This window comes from Asterias rubens, chromosome 9 (genome assembly GCF_902459465.1).
Source record: "Asterias rubens chromosome 9, eAstRub1.3, whole genome shotgun sequence".
Taxonomy (NCBI): domain Eukaryota; kingdom Metazoa; phylum Echinodermata; class Asteroidea; order Forcipulatida; family Asteriidae; genus Asterias; species Asterias rubens.
This window is the reverse complement of record NC_047070.1, coordinates 14,552,388-14,558,324: the sequence shown is the minus strand read 5'-3', so window position 1 is coordinate 14,558,324 and position 5,937 is coordinate 14,552,388.

Below are 5,937 nucleotides of genomic sequence, written 5' to 3'. Positions count from 1 at the left end.
CCCGCACTGCATGGCTGAAAATTGTCGTCTAATTATTTTGTTGGAACAACAGGCATAGGCCCTAGGCATATGCCCATTCCCATTGTAAGTTCTTTTTATGATTATTCAAAAATGAATACTTATGATTAAGATAGGTTTCTCCAATTTTAATTCTGCAACGAATTCACACGAATTCAGACTTCCATTTCTCTATTTTTCCTGAAACAAATCACTCTATTTGGGTTCCACTTTCATGGCTATGCTTACCACAAAACTCGCGCTTACCAGATCCTTTATAAAACAAATGATGTTATTGGCCGTAATAAGCGCAGAGTTCCACAGTAAAAAGTGACCCTAGTTTTCTCCTTTGAGCACATCCCTTCAGCGATTTGTTGTTATCGCAGAATATAAACTTGCAGAATCTCACCACCCCAAAAAAATCATTGCCAGTTCCTAAATACTTTCATAGACTGACAAGAATAATTGACTGGTGGTTTGTTTTCTTGCCGGATAAAACAATAAACTGAGAGTCTCTGTTTTTTCCTAACACAAAGTCTAGCAGAATGAACTTCGTGGGGATAGAGAAAGTGACCGTGAAAAAAAAAACACGTCAATGTTACCCTTACTCTGGGCACAATTATTTCATGAGGCATGTAAGCACAAAAACTTGGTAAGCACAGAGTAGCAATGCTTAGCAGAAACATAATACCAGCCAAAGATTGCATTAAGGCGTCATTGTTGTGGCTGGTGGCCCACTAAATTTTTGCTAAGCAAAGCCATGTTCAAAATTGTGTTAGTTTGTAAACTGTGCAAGCTCAAGGGTGAACAGGCAAAACAATCGGACTCCTCTTTTATTAACACCCAGAATGCTTTTATACTCGGATGGGGAGGGGGGGAAGGGGAGGGGGAAGGGGTGTTACAACATGGTGGTAGGGAGCTTGACAAAAGGCTTGTTCTTGGCAAATTCTTTAAAACATCTGAACCAAGGCTGGAAAGACCATGAAGGAAGGTCAATTGGTTAAGACACTGAACTTGAAAGCATGAGTAATGACTGCTTGGGGTCGGCAATGGAACCGTTTGGGTCGGCTGAATTGATCTGAAAGCATTGGGCGTGAGAGGGCGCTATATACTTATTCGTCTTGATTCGTCTTGCCAAAAAATCGCTCTTATATTGTATATGGATTAGGTTTTTTCAGTCCCTCTAACTGCATAGGTTTTCCCTGATGGGGTTTTCCTCCCCCGTCTAAAACTGAAATATTTCTTCATTGTCTTCTCTACAAAAATTTGGTGTGGTGTTTCCATTAGGATGATTTTTGACGACTACAATTTTAGTTCAGAGATTCAGATCAAGATGGTGCGACCAAGACCACCATGTCATGCTGGAAACCAATTTGAAGGGTTGTCCCAGGTTGTCCGTAGACATGGCTAAGTCAATAGACGCTGCAGAGGTGCGATGAGTCGAGACTTTGTTTACTTTCTGTCTCCTAAAAAGAAACCCGTCTAGTCTCCGAACCCATGTCCACCAAAGTAGCACAGGGGACCCTTTCACCACTAAGCCCAGTCCCCCTGCATGATACCCCTGTCTCCCCATCAGTTACACTGGAGCCAACCACAGATTCAAGCCCCAGCCAACCGCTTCCTTGCTGGCTACCTGCCCCCTAACAATTAGTATGATTTACACGAGATTCGTTAAAACAAACATTGTAACGAGGCGATTATTCTGATTAGCGCCTCGGGGAGCGTCACGCGTGTGGGTGTGGTGGGCTGCTGCTAGACAGATTTGAGACGATACTCTGGGTTGACCATGGCAGGCAGTATGGTGGTTCTACTAACACTTGCTTTAGAGCAGGGACCTCCGACACCTTGCTTGATCTCTGTCGAGAACTGTTCGTAAAAAACACACACACAAAAACGGAGGAAGAGCATGAGGCAGTGGGAGACAGTGGTCACTTGATTTCACAAAGGTTCGATCAACAGAGAATTGTTTAAATATATGCCATTTTGGTAATTTAACAACATATTGAGCAATGGGTGCCTGGATGACATGCTAGTAAAAATGAACGCAGACAGAAAACAAATACAGTAAAACTTGCCTAGCGCCACCAATCGGCCAACCCCGACTAGACAGCACTCTCAAGTTTTATCAGTTTGTACGAGTTGCATGACTTTAAGAGTTTGTGTGATGATAAAGTTCAGACCGCAGTTCACTACAAAGTAAAATAAATACCACACATTTTAACAGTTCTTGCTAGCAGAGTTACAGTCGAACCAGCATTTCAATTGAAGTGTTGACACACGAACTTCTTGATAGTAAGGTAGTGTCACCACATAACAATTACATGCAACTTTGAGGCATCCAATTGCACTTGTTGCCGGTAACCTGCCCCGGTGACTTGGCCCTCCAAAATAGTTTTGTTTCATGCGCATTTTTTGCTACTATGTTTGTTAGCACACAAACTTGCCTTACCGGTAAATATGGTGATCATTAATGGCCCAAGGGAAACCCCTTCTCTTAACGCCTTTTATGTGTCATAGGTTCAAAACTTTACAAAGCATCCGAAGTACAAGATCAAAGTTAGTGTTATTTTCCTCGAGATTGAAACCAGAGAGGTGTAAGGGGGGGGGGGGGGGGCACCTAATCGGAACCCTTGCCCCACTTTCGCCTTGTGAGATCGCACAAAATGCATACATTAATGGTTCGATAATAGTCCCCCCCCCACACTTATGTATTTGCTTCCAAACAGTGGACACTATTGGTAATTACTTTAAATAATTTTTAGCATAAAACCTTTCTTGGTGACGAGTAATGGGGAGAGGTTGATGGTATAAAACATTGTGAGAAACGACTCCCTCTGAGTGCCATACTTTTCGAGAAATTTTCCACAAATTTGATTTCGAGACCTCAAATTTAGAACTTGAGGTCTCGAAATCAAGCATCTAAACGCACACAACTTTGTGTGACAAGGGTGTTTTTTTCTTTCATTATTATCTCACAACTTCGATGACCGACTGAACTCAAATTTTTACAGGTTTGTTATTTTATGCATATGTTGAGATACACCAACTGTGAAGGCTAGTCTTTGACAATTACCAATAGTGTCCAGTGCCTTTAAAGGGAAGGTATAGGTTTGTTAGATTATACTCATAAAATGAATGGCAATAACTTGTGGCTATAATTAAGCCGCAGATTTCGATATTAAGCATTTTGAGAAACATTTCACTTCAAAAGAATGTGATGTTAAAATAATATATCAGTTTTTATGCCCCAAAATTTATTGTGTATTCCTGTGTATGGATTATTCTTCCTGCGTGGACATCGCTCCGCATTATTAGTCTCGGCGATATCTCCAAAACGAAACCTCCTTTTGAAAAGAAATATCGACATTCTAGTTTTATTAGGATTTAAAACAATCGAATGAGAAAACCAAAGGTAAACACTGGACCAAATGAGGGGGCCAACCTCTGTTGTGCAATCAACAGTTTTACCACACTGTCAGCCAACCTGTTTGATCTATGAAGGTTTTGCTTAAACTGCCAGCGGGTTTCTACTGTTTACATGCGGGGGAAGACTTATTGTTTTCATCCCCGAGGTTTTTTTCCCCTCTCTTTTCTCTCTCTCTGATGTGTCTGGTTTTTCTGTAAAAGACAAGTTTGGCTTAACTGACACGGGGCTCACAGTTCGAAAATAAATTATTTGGAGTTTATTTTTGCCTTGTCAATCTTCTTCTCTGGTTTCCGAGCTCAGGAATGTAGATTTCTTTCCAGTTTAAAGGGGACGCTCAATATTGGTTGGGTGTTTTTTTTTTATCAGAAAAAGAAGTGGTGTAAGCTTTGCATGGTGTGAAAAATAAGAAGTAACTAGAAAACATTAATAGTAAATTGGCGGTACAGCCATGTACTCAATCTTTGTTGTGGGAGTGGTTTGGTATCGACGTTTCGAACAGTTTACTGTTCGTCCCCAGGAGCAAAATAAAGGAGTTGGCCACTGGCATCTCATATTCAATTGTCTTCACGAACTCAACTATCAACTATTTTATTGTAAAATACTCTCAGAATAATCGCTCAAATTTTCCGGTAATTAAAAAACCCGTTCAATTATTTTTACAAACATGTCTGGGCCCAATTTTTCAATCCAAAAATGAGTAGATCACCCGCCACAACAAATAAACCTAAATGTAGTTCTGACTGGTAAAAAGTGGTAACCTGTTTCTGTTAAGCAAGACTTTTCTGAGCTTAGCAAGTTTTTATGCTTAACAGCTAGCTTTATGAAATTTTGCCATGCATGGTTAATTCTGATGTGTGTCCGTTGTGCAATGTAATTTTCCACAATTTGTGACCTCACTTTTCCTCCACCACTGATTTTCCAAAACTGAAGACAAAATCTGATTACACCACGGTAGCGTAGAAGGCCCTTTAGGGTTCTGTACATCTCTCAGTGACACAATACGAACTTACGGGTCAACTACTATAAACACCGGGGCACTGAGCGGGGCCAAGCGGTGTCCAAGCGCCTTCCTGGGGCAGGCAAGACTGTCGCATCATTACCCCGTTCCCGTAGCCACCCTGTCGCCACCACTGTTTGCTACCAAGTCAAGGATTAAAATCCAGATAAAAGCTTCACAAGTTGACACTAGGAATCTTCCCATTTCCTCCCCCACTATTGCGAAATAAAATCCTAAAGTATGACTCTAACTTTATACGTGTACAAATCACCAACAAACAGTGTGGGACAATAGTTAGACGTACACATTGTAAGAACATTAGAAATATGCATTGTGGAACAATAGGTACATTTATGTGGAACAAAAGTGAAGAAATATGCATTGTGTTTGTGTCAATATGCTAAGTACTTATGCTGGTTAGCCAAACAGATTGGCGTATAACTGTGATTGACAGTTGTTGCTAAAGTGTCCCACCACACTTTCAGTTTTGATACATCAGTTTTCGGCGAAGACTGAATTCTTTCCCGTCGTAACCCACCCCCCTCCAACCTAATCAGCTTATACGCACAAAAAGAAGCTAAGCACAACAAAATTATGCTTACTAAAGAAAAAGGTTACCAGCCAAATCACCATGTCACATATACAATTAGTTACTGGTATCCTGCTCATTTATGCTTAGCAGAAATGTGTCAATCACATTTAAGCAGCTCTATGAAATTTTGCCCATCATGATCAGAACGAGGTTGATCTAAATTACCATGTCACATATACAATTTGAGACTGGTATCCTGCTCAATTATGCTTAGCAGAAATGAGTCAAGCAGTTCTATGAAATTAGGCCCAGTATGCCAATCTTTAACCGTCGAGTTCCATGAGCCATGGAGCAATTGGGCGCAGTGTGTATTCTTTCAGGGTGGCATACAAACCATTATCATAATCTTGTTTAAATCATGGCCAACGATCCTTAATGGAGGGGCTAGACGCTTCTTGAGATAACAGCGAGCTCCTTGCTTGACTTCTCGGTCTTTAGGACATCGATAAGAGAGGACAGGAATGCAGGAGAATGTAAATACAGTTTAGGGTTCAAATGATGTTACGGCAACCGTTTTATCGAGTTTCGTGAAATGATTTATTTTAGTAGGACACACCCAAAAATTATTGCAACAAATAGGAAAATATTTGTGTTAATTTTCGCCTGTGTTAATTTTAGTATAGCCTAGATGCTGAATAGCTTTCAATTCGTTTGAAACCAAATTAATGAATGTTTTGTGATTTATTAATGTTAAGTGAGATAAATCATATGAAATGACCAACCAGCCCTGTGAAAACTCTGGCCTCATCAGTTGTGCGAGTCGGGAGATAGTGAACAACCATGCACACGTTTCATTATGTAAACACACTGTCCGTAAATTTGGGTTGGTACATTTTAACAACCAAAAATCAGATGATTGCGTTTTCAGACACAGTTTACTCCAATATGACCTCAGTGTACAGTGAAATACTCACATAAAACAAA